This window comes from Puma concolor, chromosome B3 (genome assembly GCF_028749965.1).
Source record: "Puma concolor isolate L17-30 chromosome B3, mPumCon1.1.hap2, whole genome shotgun sequence".
In the NCBI taxonomy this organism is placed as follows: domain Eukaryota; kingdom Metazoa; phylum Chordata; class Mammalia; order Carnivora; family Felidae; genus Puma; species Puma concolor.
In genome coordinates, this window is record NC_141672.1 from 71,598,136 (window position 1) to 71,619,010 (window position 20,875).

General features: G+C 36.6%; 1 long non-coding RNA gene across 1 annotated transcript in view; it reads right to left on the minus strand.

The window, feature by feature from the left end:
• Nucleotides 1–265: 265 nt before the first annotated feature.
• LOC147580050 (uncharacterized) overlaps nt 266–20,875 on the minus strand; it is a 78,510-nt gene continuing 57,900 nt past the window's right edge. The window contains exon 3 of the long non-coding RNA XR_015251871.1: nt 266–360. This is a non-coding gene — a long non-coding RNA (uncharacterized LOC147580050). The remainder of the gene's footprint in view (nt 361–20,875) is intronic.

Consider the following 20,875-nt stretch of genomic DNA (forward strand, 5'->3'; position numbering starts at 1 on the left):
CCTTTTATTTCCTGATCATGCATAGCCAAAAAATTCCATATTAATAACAAAGTAAAGGCACTTTTTTGACATGTCTGAAGAATGTGTTGTTGAAATAAATTAACATAAGTTAACAATGTATAAGCCAAAAGCAACTTTTGAATAAGACATACTGCTAAAGAACTTAATTACATTGAGGTGCCAGATGAAGCTGTCACCTCCCTAGTTGAAGCCAACAAGGAGAAAAGGAAGCCAAAAATAAGAAGGGAAGGATGGAAACACTTACCTGAATGATCCAGTTTTGGTTGGTGACTTAAGACAGTTCCAAAGAACTCTCATATCTTCCTAGCATCGGGGCTTGTAAGTGAAGAAGGAGGAATTCTGGATATGAGACAAGAAGTTATGCTTTGTTAAGCATAAAGGTAACCTCCAAAGCAAGAATGAATACAGAACAAATGAGAAAAGAGATCCAAAGGTTAAATAAAGGTTTTCCAAACTTTTTTCATTTGCAATTGTTTTTTCATACAGTCCACACAACTGTAGTGATTGCTTTCTCTGTCATGTAGTTTAAAATGAATTTCAGACCACTATCATATAGGATTATATGTGTGTAAATAAAATATCTAAATTATTGCTTCTCAATCAAGTGAATCAGAATAACCCATGAAAATATTGTAACATTTGGATTCCCATAACTGTGTCCCAAGTTCATGGAATCAGAATATCCAGGGTTGATGACTAGTTGATGATACTGATAATGGCGATGGTGATGATGAAATACTTGGGAGTATGACTTTTGTGATCAATCAGGTTTGCGAATCACCAGGTATCATTATGAAACAAACACACACATACATTACGTATAATCATGCAATCTGAAATCTGGAATGTGTAAATTAAGGATATATAGAGGGGAAGTACTTTCCATAAAAATACACGGCCAGTTAGCAGCAGTGTTGCATAAGAACCTAGGTTGGTTAAAAACAGTCTTCTATAGGCTGAGCTTATTGTTTCCCTTTACTTCAATTCCCACAGATAGGCGATGAAATTTAAGACTTAATGTTACGTAGCATGGTACAGTTTCTTGCATTAACTTTAAAATCACTTTAAAACCACTGGCCAATAAAACATTTCACTCTTGTAAATGATAAATATCAGGAACAGCTGGAAAATAAATTATTCTTAAATTTCCATGTATATTTATGAATTTGGAAGACCACTTCATCAGACGTGAAAACACCAAACAGTAAATGATGCTTGCCTCTGGGGAGCGGGAAGGTGATGTAGATGTGTAGAGTAGGAGGGATGCTTATTTACAATGTAAATGTGTTATAATCAGATCTTCACATTTTTAAATAATAAAAGGAAATAAAATTATTTACAGAATAAAAGGAAAGAAAATTAACTTATCCAAGAAAAGTTATTAGTTTTTCTATTTCTGTGTAACAAATTAGCACAAACTTAGCAACTTAAAAAAAAACATGCATTTTTTATCTCAAAATTTCTGTGGTTCTGGGATCCAGATATATCTTAACTGAATCATTTAAAAGAATGTAATTAATGTAATGGCCAAGACTGAATTCTCATCTAAAAGACAGACTAACTAGGAAAGAGTCCACTTCTAGTCTCACTCACATTGATGGAAGAATTCCTTTCCTTGTGATTATATGCTGAGGTCCCCAACTTCTTGCTGCCTATTGTCTGGAAGCTACCTTCAGCTCCTAAAGGCCTTCCTCAGTTCCTTGCCATATGAGTATTTACTTCTTCAAAGCTGGCAACGGAGTCTCACATTACACAATCGTGGGAGTGACATCTTATTACCTTTACCATCTTCTATTGATCAGAAGAAAGTCACAGGATGAGCAAGGACTTGGTTTTTGTAGATCTTGCTGATATAACAGATTATATTTTGAAAGGAAACAAGTATTTATTGAGACTCTTTTTGCGTCAGGCACTCTATTAAGCATTGTAAGATTCTGTATATATTTCTTACGGCATTCATATAAAATACTGATACTACCAGTTATACTCTGGGATGAGAACTTAGAGTCACTTTTCTTACGTGATGCAAGTAGCAAGTGTTAGAGAATGAATTTCAACAAAAGTCTTCCCTTAATCAGAGCTCTTCTATTTCTTTTTTTTTTTTTTTTTCTCAACGTTTTTATTTATTTTTGGGACAGAGAGAGACAGAGCATGAACGGGGGAGGGGCAGAGAGAGAGGGAGACACAGAATCGGAAACAGGCTCCAGGCTCTGAGCCATCAGCCCAGAGCCTGACGCGGGGCTCGAACTCCCGGACCGCGAGATTGTGACCTGGCTGAAGTCGGACGCTTAACCGACTGCGCCACCCAGGCGCCCCAGAGCTCTTCTATTTCTATTCTACTACATTACTGTGTTAGAAGACAGGGCTAAAAACAGGGGGTTTTTTTGCTCCCCAGTTTGCATAAGATAGTACATGTTAAATGGGCAGAAGTGAAAAGAAGGGGACGTGGAAAAAATTAACAGAAGCATGACTAAATCAACTTACATAAGATTTCACAAGTGAATTCAGTTTATATTATTTGTAATTATTGAAGGCAAATACACAACATTGAAACTTAAAAAGACAGTACTTAGATATAAGCCTTGTGGATTATATAGTTTAATATCCAAGGGCACATAATCAAGCTTGTTTTTTGGGGTTTTTTTTGTTTGTTTTTTTTTAAGGAACAGGTGAAGAATTTAAAGCTTTCTCCAGGACTTTCCTTTGACAGTTAAATAGTAATAAAATCCGCTTAGAAGTTTCGATTTTCTCTTGTAATTGGCAACAGTAATTTCTACATTTTGGATTAATTACTAAAAATTTTCATTTCCCATAGGTGGCAGCATAAACTTCAATAGAATATACATTACTAGCAATATTAGTTCAGATCTTCTTTTCTCATAATGCCAAACTACTATTTTGAGGGTTTTCTGATTCCACTGAGTCCATCTTTTGAATCTATTTAAAATGTTTTAAGTAGAGAATAATTTTTTTTATTTTTTTTTAACGTTTATTTATTTTTGAGACAGAGACAGAGCATGAACGGGGGAGGGTCAGAGAGAGAGGGAGACACAGAATCTGAAGCAGGCTCCAGGCTCCGAGCTGTCAGCACAGAGCCCGACACGGGGCTCGAACTCACGGACCGCGAGATCATGACCTGAGCCGAAGTCGGCCACTTAACCGACTGAGCCACCCAGGTGCCCCTAAGTAGAGAATAATTTATTTTGTTAGAAGTACAAGTATAATGTAAGTAAAAGTAAATGTATAAGTATAATTTTGCATCATTTTTTGAGACAGCCTTATCATTCCATAATGAATAAATGAAAAAAGAACTAAGATTAAAAGCCAAAATCAATAGTTTTAATTGATATAGTTGGGTAGTTAACATGCCACTTTCAGAGTTGACAACATAAGATGATTTTATAATGATCAATGAACTCTTGTCATGCACTGAACTCTCCTTTTTGCAGTATGTACAACTATGTAGGTGTGTAATCTTATATGCAATCATGTCTGACTGCATCAGCTCTCTCAAACTCTCTATTTTAAGTTTGTTTATTTCTTTGGATTCCCAAAGCAGTTAGAAAAGGGTTCACATTTGTGTTTTAAGGAATGTCAAAATATTCAATCAACTGGTATTTTTCCATACCTTTTGAATTGGTTGAAAATTTTTCACTCTCCAAAGTACAATATGTAAATTCTACTTAATGAAGTTATATACAAAACAAAATAAACAAACAAAAATAAATAAGAATTCAGTTGTAGTTAATCTTAGGTTAACGTTCACCTGGAAATGTCTTGATTTAAGGGCATTTGTTTCCTTTTTCATGTTTCGATAGATCTCCTTTCTTTGTCTTTTGTATAAATTAGCTCTTGAGAATCCACTGTATTCCAGAGAAATCTCATACTTCACAGAAAGCTGACTGGATTTTAGTACAGGATATTTTAACACATTTGTCTACCTTTAGGTGTTTTGCTTTATGTTTCAAAGGTATGATAGCAGTTCAACACTCAAATATCTGCCTTTTATAACTTATCTCCTAAGATATGTTCCAAAACAATGAGGTATATTGTTGACAAAGAATTAAATGTAATAATCAAGCAATTAACCAAGGGTATCTGCAGCACTATATAGAAAGACAAATTAAGAAGACTACCATGGTATCCAGAAGCCATCTGTTAACCAATGTCAAATTGATGATAAAGAAAATTGAGTTCCCTTGGCAGTTGGTTTTTCTCCAGCTGTATACAGCTATAAAAGAGCCATCAAAGACAAATCTGCATTTGTTGTTAATTCAGAAATGCAGTAGATAGGCACTGAGAAACCTCCAGTGACAACTTTTTATTCTGAAAGTTGATGCTAAGATTCCTGGGAAAGTTACACATTGGGCCTTGGATAGGCATTTAAGACCATCTTGACAGGGCAAAAAGATGATCAGTACAATTTTCATATGCATGTATGTGCACGCAAATACAGTAAAAATCTGCTCAGACCATGAAATAATGAGATAATCACTTCTAAAGTAATCAACAATGCAAAGGTTACTTGAAAACTTATACATTTCCCCCAACATTTATTATTGCAATATTCCAATATGAGTCTCACTTTAAGAAAAGCCTATGACGAAGCAGTACTAGAAAATAATCATAAATTTCGACGGCCTTTAGAAGTAAGACCTGAAAAAGACTAATGCCAAAGACTTAACAAAGGGTCCTCAAGAATCATTATAATACCAACACCCAAAGCAAACTTTAAAAAGTTAACATAATGCCTTGAAAAAGGTTGGGATCTGGAGTCAGGCAAAAGTGATGTTTCAAATTCATACTTCATTTCTTGTTAGTTATATGACCTTGGGCATATTACTTAATCTGTAGTAGTGTGTGTATAAAAATGAGACTGATAATAACCGTGCATGGATGTTGAAAGGATAAAATAAATTAATGGGTGTCAAAACTTATTTCTGTCAAATAAAACGTTAAATGTCTTATCAATGGATTACTGAAGTAATACTAATTGCTAAGGACTTTAAGCTTATTGTGGAGAGGTCACCAGGCTGAGGATCAGGAAATCTAGCTTGTTCTACCAGCTTTGACCCTGTACAAATCATTTAAGTTCTCTGGACCTCAGTTTACTCTTTGCTAAATTGAGGTTGGGATGGGGATAGAATTAAAATGACAATATTAATTCTAAAATCCACTTATTCCAAGGATTTGCGTTAGATTACAAAAAATAAAAGCAAAATATAAAATCACATATTTGCAGAAGAACAATGTTGAAATCATTGCAATCCGTTAGATGTGCTGTGTTTATTGCTTATTTCTTAAAATAAAAATTTTAAAGTGGAAAAAGTCAGCTTTTATAGCCCACTTAAGGTTTATGTTTTTATTAGAATGTGTTTTTTTTAATATATGAAATTTATTGTCAAATTGGTTTCCATACATCACCCAGTGCTCATCCCAACAGGTGCCCTCCTCAATATCCATCACCCACCCTCCCCTCCCTCCCGCCCCCCATCAGCCCTCAGTTTGTTCTCCGTTTTTAAGAGTCTCTTATGCTTTGGCTCTCTCCTACTCTAACCTCTTTTTTTTTCCTTCCCCTACTCCATGGGTTCCTGTTAAGTTTCTCAGGATCCACATAAGAGTGAACACATATGGTATGTGTCTTCCTCTGTATGGCTTATTTCATTAGCATCACACTCTCCAGTTCCATCCACGTTGCTACAAAGGGCCATATTTCATTCTTTCTCATTGCCACATAGTACTCCATTGTGTATATAAACCACAATTTCTTTATCCATTCATCAGTTGATGGACATTTTGGCTCATTTCATAATTTGGCCATTGTTGAGAGTGCTGCTCTAAACATTGGGGTACAAGTGCCCCTATGCATCAGCACTCCTGTATCCCTTGGGTAAATTCCTAGCAGTGCTACTGCTGGGTCATAGGGTAGGTCTATTTTTAATTTCTTGAGGAACCTCCACACTGTTTTCCGGAGCAGCTGCACCAGTTTGCATTCCCACCAACAGGGCAAGAGGGTTCCTGTTTCTCCACATCCCCTCCAGCACCTATAGTCTCCTGTTTTGTTCATTTTGGCCACTCTGACTGGCGTGAGGTGATACCTGAGTGTGGTTTTGATTTGTATTTCCCTGATGAGGAGCGATGTTGAGCATCTTTTCATGAGCCTGTTGGCCATCCAGATGTCTTCTTTAGAGAATGTGTCTATTCATGTTTTCTGCCCATTTCTTCACTGGGTTATTTGATTTTCAGGTGTGGAGTTTGGTGAGCTCTTTATAGATTTTGGATACTAGCCCTTTGTCCAATATGTCATTTGCAAATATCTTTTCCCATTCTGTTGGTTGCCTTTTAGTTTTGTTGATTGTTTCCTTTGCTGTGCAGAAGCTTTTTATCTTCATGAGGTTCCAATAGTTCATTTTTGCTTTTAATTCCCTTGCCCTCGGGGATGTGTCAAGTAAGAAATTGCTACAGCTGAGGTCAGAGAGGTCTTTTCCTGTTTTCTCCTCTAGGGTTTTGATGGTTTCCTGTCTCACATTCAGGTCCTTTATCCATTTTGAGTTTATTTTTGTGAATGGTGTGAGAAAGTGGTCTAGTTTCAACCTTCTGCATGTTGCTGCCAAGTTCTACCAGCACCATTTGTTAAAGAGACTGTCTTTTTTCCATTGGATATTCTTTCCTGCTTTGTCAAAGATTAGTTGGCCACACGTTTGTGGGTCTAGTTCTGGGGTTTCTATTCTATTCCATTGGTCTATGTGTCTGTTTTTGTGCCAATACCATGCTGTCTTGATGATTACAATCTTGTAGTAGAGGCTAAAGTCTGGGATTGTGATGCCTCCTGCTTTGGTCTTCTTCAAAATTACTTTGGCTATTCGGGCCTTTTGGGTTCCATGTGAATTTTAGAATTGCTTGTTCTAGCTTCGAGAAGAATGCGGATGCAATTTTGATTGGGATTGCAGTGAATGTGTAGATAGCTTTGGGTAGTACTGACATTTTGACAATATTTATTCTTCCAACCCATGAGCACGGAATGTTTTTCCATTTCTTTATATTTTCTTCAATTTCCTTCATAAGCTTTCTATAGTTTTCAGCATACAGATCTTGTACATCTTTGGTTAGATTTATACCTAGGTATTTTATGCTTCTTGGTGCAATTGTGAATGGGATCAATTTCTTTATTTGTCTTTCTGTTGCTTCATTATTAGTGTATAAGAATGCAACTGATTTCTGTACACTGATTTTGTATCCTGCAACTTTGTTGAATTCATGTGTCAGTTCTAGCAGACTTTTGGTGGAGTCTATTGGATTTTCCATGTATAATATCATGCCATCTGCAAAAAGTGAAAGCTTAACTTCATCTTTGCCAATTTTGATGCCTTTGATTTCCTTTTGTTGTCTGATTGCTGATACTAGAATTTCCAACACTATGTTAAACAACAGCGGTGAGAGTGGACATCCCTGTCGTGTTCCTGATCTCAGGGAAAAAGCTCTCAGGTTTTCCCTGTTGAGGATGATGTTAGCTGTGGGCTTTTCATAAATGGCTTTTATGATCTTTAAGTATGTTCCTGCTATCCCTACTTTCTGGAGGGTTTTTATTAAGAAAAGATGCTGAATTTTGTCAAATGCTTTTTCTGCAACGATTGACAGGATAATATGGTTCTTTTCTTTTATTAATGTGATGTATCACATTGATTGATTTGCGAATGTTGAACCAACCCTGCATCCCAGGAATGAATCCCACTTGATCATGGTGAATAATCCTTTTAAATGCTGTTAAATTCGATTTGCTAATATCTTATTGAGAATTTTTGCATCCATATTCATCAGGGATATTGGCCTGTAGTTCTCTTTTTTTACTGGGTCTCTGTCTGGTTCAGGAATCAAAGTAATACTGGCTTCATAGAATGAGTCTGGAAGTTTTCCTTCCCTTTCTATTTTTTGAAATAGCTTCAGAAGGATAGGTATTATCTCTGCTTTAAACTTCTGGTAGAACTCCCCTGGGAAGCCATCTGGTCCTGGACTCTTATTTGTTGGGAGATTTTTGATAACTGATTCCATTTCTTCACTGGTTATGGGTCTGTTCAAGCTTTCTATTTCCTCCTGATTGAGTTTTGGAAGTGTGTGGGTGTTTAGGAATTTGTCCATTTCTTCCAGGTTGTCCAGTTTGTTGGCATATAGTTTTTCATAGTATTCCCTGATAATTGCTTGTATTTCTGAGGGATTGGTTGTAATAATTACATTTTCACTCATGATTTTATCTATTTGGGTCATCTCCCTTTTCTTTTGGAGAAGCCTGGCTAGAGGTTTATCCATTTTGTTTATTTTTTTCAAAAAACCAACTCTTGGTTTCGTTGATCTGTTCTACAGTTTTTTTTAGATTCTATAGTGTTTATTTCTGCTCAAATCTTTATTATTTCTCTTTTTCTGCTGGGTTTAAGGTGGCCTTGCTGCTCTGCTTCTATTTCCTTTAGGTGTTCTGTTAGAATTTGTATTTGGGATTTTTTTTGTTTCTTGACATAGACCTGGATTGCAATGTATTTTCCTCTCAGGACTGGCTTTGCTGCATCCCAAAGCATTTGATTGTTGTATTTACACTTTCGTTTGTTTCCATATATTTTTTAATTTCTTCTCTAATTGCCTGGTTGACCCATTCATTCTTTAATAGGGTGTTCTTTAACCTCCATGCTTTTGGAGGTTTTCCAGACTTTTTCCTGTGGTTGATTTCAAGCTTCACAGCATTGTGGTCTGAAAGTATGCATGGTATGATTTCAATTCTTGTATACTTATGAAGGGCTGTTTTGTGACCCAGTAGGTGATCTATCTTGGAGAATGTTCCATGTGCACTCGAGAAGAAAGTATATTCTGTTGCTTTGGGATGCAGAGTTCTAAATAGATCTGTCAAGTCCATCTGATCCAATGTATCATTCAGGGCCCTTGTTTCTTTATTGACTGTGTGTCTAGATGATCTATCCATTTCTGTAAGTGGAGTGTTAAAGTCCCCTGCAATTACCACATTCTTATCACTAAGGTTGGTTATGTTTATGAGTAATTGTTTTATATATTTGGGGGCTCCCGTATTCGGCGCATAGACATTTATAATTGTTAGCTCTTCCTGATGGATAGACCCTGTGATTATTATATAATGCCCTTCTTCTCTCTTGTTACAGCCTTTAATTTAAAGTCTAGTTTGTCTGATAGAAGTATGGCTACTCCAGCTCTCTTTTGACTTCCATTAGCATGATAAATAGTTCTCCATCCCCTCACTTTCAATCTGAAGGTGTCTTCAGGACTAAAATGAGTCTCTTGTCGACAGCAAATAGATGGGTCTTGTTTTTTTATCCATTCTGATACCCTATGTCTTTTGGTTGGCACATTTAGTCCATTTACATTCAGTGTTATTATAGAAAGATATGGGTTTAGAGTCATTGTGATGTCCTTAGGTTTCATGCTGGTAGCGATGTCTCTGGTACGTTGTCTCACAGGATCCCCCTTAGGATCTCTTGTAGGGCTGGTTTAGTGGTGACGAATTCCTTCAGTGTTTGTTTTGGAAGACCTTAATCTCTCCTTCTTTTCTAAATGACAGATTTGCTGGCCAAAGGATTCTGAGCTGCATATTTTTTCTGTTCATCACATGGAAGATTTCCTGCCATTCCTTTCTGGCCTGCCAAGTTTCAGTAGAGATATCTGTCATGAGTTTTATAGGTCTCCCTTTATATGTTAGAACACGTTTATCCCTAGCTGCTTTCCGAATTTTCTCTTTATCCCTGTATTTTGCCAGTTTCACTATGGTATGTCATGCAGAAGATCGATTCAAGTTACGTCTGAAGGGAGTTCTCTGTGCCTCTTGGATTTCAATGCCTTTTCCCTTCCCCAGATCAGGGAAGTTCTCAGCTATGATTTCTTCAAGTACACCTTCAGAACCTTTCCCTCTCTCTTCCTCCTCTGGAATACCAATTATGCGTAGATTATTTCTCTTTAGTGCATCACTTAGTTCTCTAATTTTCCCCTCATACTCCTGGATTTTTTTATCTTTCTCTCAGCTTCCTCCTTTTCCATAATTTTATCTTCCATTCCCCTATTCTCTCCTCTGCCTCTTCAATCCGAGCTGTGGTTGTCTCCATTTTATCTTGCAGCTCATTTATAGCATTTTTTTTAGCTCCTCCTGGCTGTTCCTTAGTCCCTTGATCTCTGCAGCAGTAGATTCTCTGCATCCTGTATACTGTTTTCAAGCCCAGCGATTAATTTTATGACTATTATTCTAAATTCACTTTCTGTTATATTGTTTAAATCCATTTTGATCAGTTCGTTAGCTGTCGTTATTTCCTGGAGATTCTTTTGAGGGGAATTCTTCCATTTTGTCATTTTGTGTCGTCCCTGGAGTGGTGCGGGACTGCGGGGCACTTCCCCTGTGCTGTGTTGAATAACTTGCGTTGGTGGGCGGGGCTGCAGTCAGACCTGATGTCTGCCCCCAGCTCACTGCTGGGGCCACAGTCAGACTGGTGTGTGCCTTCTCTTCCCCTCTCCTAGGGGCAGGATTCACTGTGGGGTGGTGTGGCCCCTCTGGGCTACTTGCACACTGCCATGCTTGTGGTGCTGGGGATCCGGCGTATTAGCTGGGGTGGATAGGCAAGGTGCACAGGGGTGGGAGGGGCAGGCTCAGCTCTCTTTTCCTTTGGTGATCCACTTCGGGAGGGGCCCTGCAGCACTGGGAGGGAGTCAGACCTGCCCCTGGAGGGATGGATCTGCAGAAGCACAGCATTGGGTGTTTGTGCCGTGCAAGCAAGTTCCCTGATAGGAACTGGTTCCCTTTGGGATTTTGGCTGGGGGAGATGGTGCTGGCAAGTGCCTTTGTTCCCCTCCAAGCTGAGCTCTGTCATCCGGGGCTCAACAACTCTCCCTCCCGTTGTCCTCCAGCCCTCCCACTCTCCAAGCAGATCTGTTAACTTATAACCTTCCAGATGTTAAGGCCCGCTTGCTGTCAGAACACACTCCGTCGGCCCCTCTGCCCTCGCAAGCAAGCCAGACTCAGGGGTTCTGCTTGGCAGGCGGGCCGCCCCTCCACCCTGGCTCCCTCCCGCCAGTCCGTGTAGTGCGCACTGCCTCTCTGCCCTTCCTACCCTTTTCCGTGGGCCTCTCGTCTATGCTTGGCTCCGGAGAATCCGTTCTGCTAGTCTTCTGGTGGTTTTCTGGTTATTTAGGCAGGTGTGGGTGGAATCTAAGTGATCAGCAGGACGCGGTGAGCCCAGCATCCCCCTACGTCACCATCCTAGAATGCGTTTAAGTAAACATGTATTTAATTTATTCATCCCAGCCACCTAGTTGAACTAGATTCAGCCAGAACTGTGTCTGACTTTTCTTGCACTGGCAGCTTAGAACTTTAGAGTTAGAGAAGATTAAAAAAAACAAAAACCAAAAACCAAAAAACAACTTATCCATTCCCCACTTAATGGGTGGGAAAAAAATACCATATGAGAGATATTTGTAAATGAGAGAGTAGTGGTTCTAGTACCCACATCTCTTGACCCCTAGATCAATCTTTGTTCCACATCACATTTCACTGTTTTTACCAATCTTGAAAATGCATTCCATCTCTCGTCACTGTCTCTGTTCCTGATACCTTATCTGATTTGATTAACTTTGACTGAAGTTACCACATTTTAGTCTACTACTGCTATGTTGAACAAGCATTTCACATTGGATGATCTCAAAATACAAATGTGTTTGGTCTCCCATTGCCACTTGAAAATGTATCCCCCCCACCATCGTACAAAAACTTAGCAACCCTCATCATTTTTCAGTTCATTCCTAAATATCAGACATTCAATAGTCATTTCAGGTTACAGCATACAGTTTCAATTCAGAAATACTAAATGCTGCTTCAAGATAGTAACCAATATTTGAATCTTCATTAAAAAATAAGAATCTTTTCCTTTTAGGCATGGTTGGCTTCTTCATGCACTTCTTCCATTAGTTAGCTGCTGTACTGAGCTTACATGATCAGTGAATTCAGAATGAGAGAGAAAGCTGAAGAGCCAGGCTGTTTCTGTTTGCCTAGTTACTGCTAATGCAGTAGGCAAGCTTAAATTAAATTTAAATTATAAGAAAAATATGCAGGATACAGTAGGAGTTTGGATATAGAGAACAAATAAAAACAGTTAAAAGTAAAACACTGATCTTTGACACAGAGCAAAGGCAATACAATGGAGAAAATTCAGTCTTTTCAACAAATGGTGTTGGAACAAGTAGATACACATGCCAGGAAAAACAAAACAAAACAAAAAAAAAACCCAAAAAACAAAATAGAATCCAGACACAGACGTTTCATCTTACGACCAGATTTTTAAAAATAGGCCAAAATCTTAACAGGCATCTCACCAAAGAAGATATACAAATTCTAAATAAGTATATGAACTATGTTAAACATCATATGCCATCAGGGAAATGCAAATTAAAACAATGAGATAGCACTGCACACCTATTGAAATGATGAAATTCCAACACACTGACAAGCACCAAATGCTGGAGGGGATGTAGAGCAATAGGAACTCTAATTCATTGATGGTGGGAATGCAAAATGGTAACGCCATTTTGGAAGACAGTTTGGCAGTTTGTGATAAAATTAGCATCCTTTTACTATACAATACAGCAGTCACACTCCTTGGTATTTACTCAAATGAACTGAAAACTCATATCCACACAATAATCAGCACACAGATGTTTTCAGTAGCTTTTCCAGAATTGCCCAATGCGGAAGTAACCAAAAGGTCTTTCAGTAGGTGAATGGATAAATAAACTATGGTATATCAACAAAATGGAATAACAGCCAGTGCTAAGAATAAATGAGCTATCAAGCCATAAAAAGACTTGGAGGGCATATTACTAAGTGAAAGAAGCCAATCTGAAAAGGCTGCATACCGTATGATTCCAAATATATGACCTGGAAAAGGCAAAATTACGGACAAAGTAAAAAGATCAGTGGTTTCCAGAGGTCAGAGGAGAAGGAGGGATCAATAGGCAGAACACAAAGAATTTTTAGGGCAAAGAAGCTATTCTGTGTGATACAATAGTAGATACATGTCATTATATGTTTGTCAATACCCATAGAATGTACAACCCCAAGAGTGAAACCTAATGTGAATTATGGACTTTGGATCATAACGCTATGTCACCATAGCTCATCAGCTGTAGAACGGTACTAGTTTGGTGAGGAATGGTAATAGTGGGGGTGGGGTGGGGTGGGAGTACATGGGAACTCTGTATTTTCTGCTCAATTTTGCTGTGATATAAATCTGCTCTAAAAAATAAAGTCTATTTTTTAAAAGATAAGGCAGAAGATTTTAACTTAATACTTTTAAAAAAAAGATAAACTGGGACACTTGGGTGGCTCAGTGGGTTCAACGTCCAACTTCAGCTCAGGTCATGATGTCATGGCTTGTGAGTTCAAGCCCCACATCGGACTCTGTGCTGACAGTTCAGAGCCTGAGGCCTGCTTTGGATTCTGTGTCTTTCTCTCTCTTTGCCCCTCCCCTTCTAGCACTCTGTCTTTCTGTCTCTCTCAAAAATAAATAAAAACATTAAAAAAATAAATAAATAAAATTAAAAAAAAGAGAAACTGAAATTTTTGTTAGACAATTATATAAAGAGTTAGCTTTGGGCACATTCAGTTGGAGGTAAGAGTAAGTTTTAAATAAATTTTTAAAATGTATAAATGTCCTACTACAAAATGAATTCCCCTACAAAAGAAAGGAAGAACAAAAACAGAGACAACAAATCAACTATAATTCATGTAAGACTACCTATCAATCTTGGATCTGTTTTAAACAATATCTAAGGTAAGAAAAAACATTAACCGAAATATAGATGATCACATCAAAATCACTAAACAAATATGATTTGTCACAGAATATAAACCAAAATATATCTAATTCATATTCTAGAATAAATTAGACATGTATAAGCAAAATAGAAAGAAAAGAGAGCACTCTCTGTCCCCCGTTCATGCTCTGTCTCTGTCTCAAAAATAAATAAATGTCAAAAGAAATAAAAAAAAAAAAATAGGGGCACCTGGGTGGCTCAGTCGGTAAAGTTTCCAACTTTGGCTCAGGTCATGATCTCATGGTCCATGAGTTCAAGCCCCATGTTGGGCTCTGTGCTGACAGCTCAGAGCCTGGAGCCTGTTTTAATTTCTGTGTCTCCCTCTCTCTTTGACCCTCTTCCATTCATGCTCTGTCTCCTTCTGTCTCAAAAATAAATAAATGTCAAAAAAATTTAAAAAAAAAAAGAAAGAAAAGAGAGCATGAGGTACCATAAAGGTTAGAAACAAAATGTGACAGTTTCTAATGTTGAGATTCAACATTAGGATGTTTACCCCCCAGCTAGCTTTAAGAAACCATATTCATTCTTTAGAAGCAAAGTAATGGTTAGTCAGTGTAGTATGAAATATAAAATGTATATACTTCCATGTATTTCAGTATATACCTCTATAATAGCATTTACTACAATATATTCAATCACTTTATTTAAATATACATATAACCTCCTATGGAAAGGATTTGTATGAATAACACTTGGCACAGTGGCTGCAATACAGCTGTCTCTCAAATGCATGAATAAATGAATAACCAGAAATATATTGAGCTGTAGGGGAGAGTAAGCATAATTATACTATTTATTATTTTCTAAATGTATATTCTTAGCCAGTAATTATATACTTTAAAAATATTACTCTGCTTAATTATATTATTTGTGATTATCCATTACTATATCTGAAATAAGGAAATGTCAATTAAGTTCTTTGACCACACAGTCCATAAATGGAACTGAGTATATATACCCAAGTACATATATCAAAAGCATTTGCACTTCCATTATACCATATACCTAGGAATTATATGGTTTCACTAAGTTATATTACTTGAAAAATGAATAGTAAGTGGCATGACCAAGGTAACATAGACAGAACCTTAATTCCAGTGTTCATTTGGCTCAAAGAAAGGATTATCACTCAGTCTGTATTCTTTTTGTGTTCATATGTAACAAAGAACCATGACTAATAATGTCTAGCTAAGCAAATGGCTACTAACCTCTAAGACATATGAAGTTAACAGTAGAAAATGGGGAAAAAGAGCCAGGGCAGAGTAAAAACAGCATGCCAAAAAGCCTCCAGGAAATAAATAAGTAAAAGTTGAAGTAAATAAATAAGATGTTATGACAAGATTTAGAGGAAAATGTTCCCTGGGAACTCCAGGAAAAGCCACAAAGGACTGTAGTTTTGGTGTTACCTGTGGGAAACCAGTGCGATTATTATTCCAATGACCTTCAAGATATTTACTACATCAGTCTTTCCTGCCTAAGGTAGGGACCCATGATGTGTGGTACAAATACAAGCCAGTAGGTGAACAGGTTTAAGACGCAATGTTCTGTTCACTGGTTTATCATGTAGAGAATGATGAGATATAAATATGATAGAATGAAATTATGCACAAAAGCCTGAAAAGAATAGTCTGAGGATGAAAAAAAAAAAAAAAAAAAAAAAAGAGAAAGTCATAGTTTTTAGATCATCTGGGGCCTTCTTTGGGCCTTTCTTTTCTTGGGTCTCCTTAGCAGACATGGCTGAGAAATTTTTACATGCTTAAAATAAACATTGAAGAATTGCAGGTCACTTCCCAACTATAGTTATGGTAATAAATAAAATTAGGGAATAATAGCTAGCTTGAAGTCACTTCCTGGTAGAGAACATAGACAAAGAAACATGACCACACAAAAAAAGGAAAGAATAGGGCTGAGGCTCAACTATTTGGTACCCACTGTGATCCCTGTACCCGTGAAGAGAGAGAAAACGAGTGTTTAGCTCTGGCAACCAGTGGAGACCAAAAATTTGTCATAGGAAGGTCGAAGATAGCATGAATGACTGGTTACATCTAGAATACTTCCAGGGAATAGGGTCTGACAATTTTGCTCTCTTTTCCTAGAACTATGCTTTGGCAATTAACCTGTGTGCATAAGGTCCATACACAATATTTTTCATGGTTGTAACCATTCTTGCCAGGCTGTAAACTAGCCCATGTTGGACTGAAGTTGGATCAAGCTGACAAATAGAAGCACATGTTACAGCAAAGACAAATAACAGTAACTCTACACAACTAGTACACGTGCAGACCCATCCTAGGGAGAATCTAAAACTTCTGATGTCAAATCATGTCATCCAAGGCAGAAAATCAGAAGTTGGAATGAGTTTTTATGTTGACAAACAAGTCAGTAAGTATTTGAAAAGTTACGACAAAGAAAAGGTACATCTTAGCTTTTTTCAGTAGAAGAACGAAGGAAGGGTAAAGTTACCTGTGTCTTCACCAAGTGAACTTTACACTGAAAAGAGCAAAACAAACATGAAAAATTGACAATTTCAAAATAGATAAGAACACAGTAAAAGAGTACCTTTGTACTTAGTTTCTAGATCTATACACCATGGTTACTTAGAAGTGGGGGCAAAAAGTGGTATCATTGCAAAAGAACTGTTCACTACATTTTGAATCTAATGGAAAATGTATATGACAGACAAATATTACTCTAGTAGTGAGTTTCTTATTTATAGAAATGACCAAGAAACTACAAAAGATGTTGAAAAAAGACAGTTTTCAAGGGCTGTGAAGTTCTAATAGATGAACTCTAAGTTACCTTCCAAATGTTAGCACTACTAAGTGCTAAGAAACACTGTCTCTTAGATCACCTGGGTGGCTCAGTTGGTTAAGCATCTGATTCTTGATTTTGGCTCATGTCATGATCTCATGGTTCATGAGATCAAGCCATGTGTCGGGCTCTGCACTGAGCGTGGGGCCTGCTTGGGACTCTTTTTCTCTCTGCCCCTCCCCTGCCCACATGTACTCTCTAGCTCTCTCTCAAAAATAAAAAAATAAACATTAAAAAAAGGAAATCATTGTCATCTTTATTATCATAAGAAAGCATGATATTTATTATATTATATGTCCATGTTAAAACTAGTATATATAAAATTAGGCCGAAAACTCAAATAGGCTGCTTTGTTCTAGGCTCAGAATAGGCCCTTTAGCACTGGATAACAGTGAATGAATTAATTCTTTGCTTCTTTCATTCTTGCCTAATTATACCTATATTAAGCAAACACATTTAGGCTTTAAAGTCCGAGCTAATTTGAATACAAATGTTGATAAAAAGATAATGCAATTATATGACCCTTAATGTTTATATAAAATCAAGATAACCTGAGATTTTGGTGTATCATGTGGTTTTAGCAAGCGGTATGCTTGCCAGCTGTTTTTTTTTTTTTTTTAATAAAATAATACATAGGAACCTCTCACTAGAAAGAACAAATGTTGTATTTGAGTACTTCCTGTTAATCTCTCCCGCCCCTACCCAAAGTACCACCACCAGCATTAGCACCTCCATAATAATTACATCTCTTACAAATGAGTGGTAGAGCATTATGGTGGGAGGAGACTGAATTAGGAGAATATGGGAGAAATCAGGCTTGTAAAAATTGTGAACAATTTCTTTCTAAAATACGATTAAAGAGGAACCCACATTTATCCAGAAAATTTCTTAATATTCTGACAAATAATCTCCTTATTTTTGAATCAAAGGACCACAGTTGAGACATCTGATTACTGTAACATACATCCTTATATGAAGTATAAATATTACTTTGTATATTATAAAATTATTTTCTCAAATGTAGAAGATATACAAAAGACACTTAATATTTTTAAAAGAATGGATGAGATTTACCTCTTAGTTTTTCACTGAAAGAGCACACATAATAACTTGTGATCTTCCCTAGCCAACTTTCAAAACCAGTGGACAAAGACACAGATATAGAAAACAATGAATTTTTTAACATGTCTATACTAACTGTAATGTACAAAATCGTAGTTACAGCTCTGGAAGTGGTCTGTAATGTCCAGTTTTAGACATACAAACAAGAAGAACAGACATTAAAATAGGAAAATTCCCAGCCTGTCAATATGAATTATGGTCAAGAGTATCAATAGACAAATAAGACATAAGGTTATAAATATGAAGCAGAAAGTACAGGCCTTAGCTATTACACTGGAAATGTTTCTCAAAATAAAATTTAAGAACCAGATTAATACCTTCAAAAATTAACCACAGCTTCTATTGATAGAAATTTAATTGTGAGTTTCTATACAGTTATGTTTTGGGGGTGATTGAAAGGCCAAGTGCTCTTCGTTATATTAGAACTGCAGGCAAAAGTTTTTCTCAGCTTTCAGATGCAACACTTTGATGCCTATAGAGTTAAAGATTGTTTCAACACGAGATGTCGGGTAGAAAAGCAGAAATGGCAATCAACAGACAGAAGATTCTCGGCTACCACTGAGTCAAGGAGACAAGCAGCTAACAAGAAAAATGAGAAAAGAAGGATTTAAGTGTAATCGAATACCATTAAAAATTTTTAAAAAACTCACAATTTCATGACAAACAATAGCATTATCTTGTATTCACCCAGCTCTTTTTACATATACCAAATGTCTTGGTAGAGATTATTGCATTAATGCACACAACAATCGGTCTCTGATATGGAATGGAAGGTCACATTATTTGACAGTCATAGAGCAATTCAGTAATTTTCTGAGTAAAATCAGAATCCAAGCAATCATAAATTTTAATTTACTAATCTATTTCCTAGCTTGTATTACCTATACAAAATGTTTTCAATTTCTTCCCCTATTCAAGTGGCTGAACACTTCACCATTTGCTGATGTCAAAGTTTGTTATCTTTGAACAATGATCAGCTACTGCTGAAGAACATTATTTCTCTATCACCTCTGAGGACTTCAGAGTAAACAACATTGCAAAAGAGATATGAGCTAGGGTGCCATTATCATAGGCTAGAAACATCCAGAAAACAAAAGACATTATTTCTTCTCAACTCTTTTGAACAATATGTAATATATGTCTAACCATCAGAATAATGAAATAATATGTACTGATCTGTGACAATAATTTCAAATACTCCTGTAACACTACTTTTCATGTTAGATCTTAATTTAAAGAGGACACTAGCATAAATCACCCTTTTACAATAAAAACCAGTGATTTCCTCTCAACTCAATGCAGTAAGGTGGAGTCATTTCACTTCAATGTAGCCCCCACAAACATAAACAAGGTAGCCATCTCTCAAGTCATGTCTAAAACCAAATTGAAACAACAACTTCATAATGACTGATGGTTTCAGGGGAGCTCTACCTTAAACAAACAAACACACATACACAAATAAATGTATCCCTATTATGTGGAGTAAGCGATGTTTGTTAGACACAAAACTATGATGTGGGTTAAAAATTTTTTTTCTGCATTAGCAGAAGGAAGACAAAAATCTTAATAGAGTAGAACAGCCTACATATTAAGGATTCCTGAAGTCTGCAAGGGATGATGCTTCCTAGTATTTATTGGTGTAGAGAAGGTGCTCCTGCTCTTCCTAAAGCTTCTAACACACTGTTAGCCATTATGCTTTAAATGAAAAAATTGTGGAACAATCTGGAATTACCTGGTTCCCAAGCCAGCCAGCCTGTCAACATTTGAAAATCAATGTTACCAGTTTCTTGTCTAGTGGGAAGTTTACTTAACAGAGGTAACTCCACAGTCATCCTTGGCACACCTGGTCACAAAAACACATGATTTACACAGCTGCACAGTCTGGGTTTGTGTTGAGAGAGATTTAGCAGATGAGGCATAAAATTTGAAAATATGCAGCCAGGGAGATGGGTAGTACGAAAACCCTCTGTTCCATAAACATTGGTCTTCAGATTTTTGTTCATAAGTCTTTCCAGCTAAGTAGAAAAGTGACAAAGTTCTAAAAAAGTATATGAGTATGCTGTAAAATAAATAGATTAGCCAACATGAACTGGCATAAATAAATGTTCACCATTTTAATGCATCATTATAACATGACAATTGAATGAACACATTGGTCAGGACAATGTTGGAAAACAAAAATAGGAAATTAGGCCTATGGAAACATGAGGGACAAATTCAGAAAATATAAACAAAGGTATCTACACTTATCTTGTTCAGAAGGTAAAGTGGGAGTTAAAAATGTAGGGGGGGGGGCGGGCAGCATCCAGGAGATTCACCTGGCTATGCTTGTTGTTGGACCTGAGATGTTGTACAAATTAGCTCTATGAAAGAAATGGGGGAGAGGCAGATAGAAATCATGAATTTGTTAATGTGTCTTCTGTGTGCCTTTTTAATCTAGCACTATTGTACCCAGTTAAATCCCAGTTACTAAATAATAATTTGTATTGCACTACCTCCCATGGAGAAAAGATTAATCCATAAAAAATCTTAGGGATATACCATGAATGATCTTCATTTCATATAAAATGAACATGTTTTATTTTTTAATAATAGTATTTAGTTAATGATGCCACTTTTTCTTTATCATTAATATTCTTAGTGCAAAATATTTTGGAATGCTAATATATTGAATACTTTTGTTTTACCAACTAAATGCTAACAATATTATGTAGCCATATGTACCTCACTCATCCTGAAACTTTACTACTCTCTATTATTTTAAACATATGTACACATTAATAAGGACAATAGCATTAGAACCTTATTTTAAAACATGAAAAGAAGCATAATACATGAACATAATAAAAATAATAAACATAATTACTAAATAGTTGTCAAGCGTAAAGCTGATCTTGGATGAGCAAATGATGTAGAAATTAACACTTTCAATTGCTGGTCAAAATAAAGTGGTGAAATTTGAGTCAACTCAGCCTGGATGCCAATTACTCCAAGAAGCCTTCCAACATATCCCAACTTTAAGTGACAATTTACTTGCTGAAGTCTCAGAGCAATT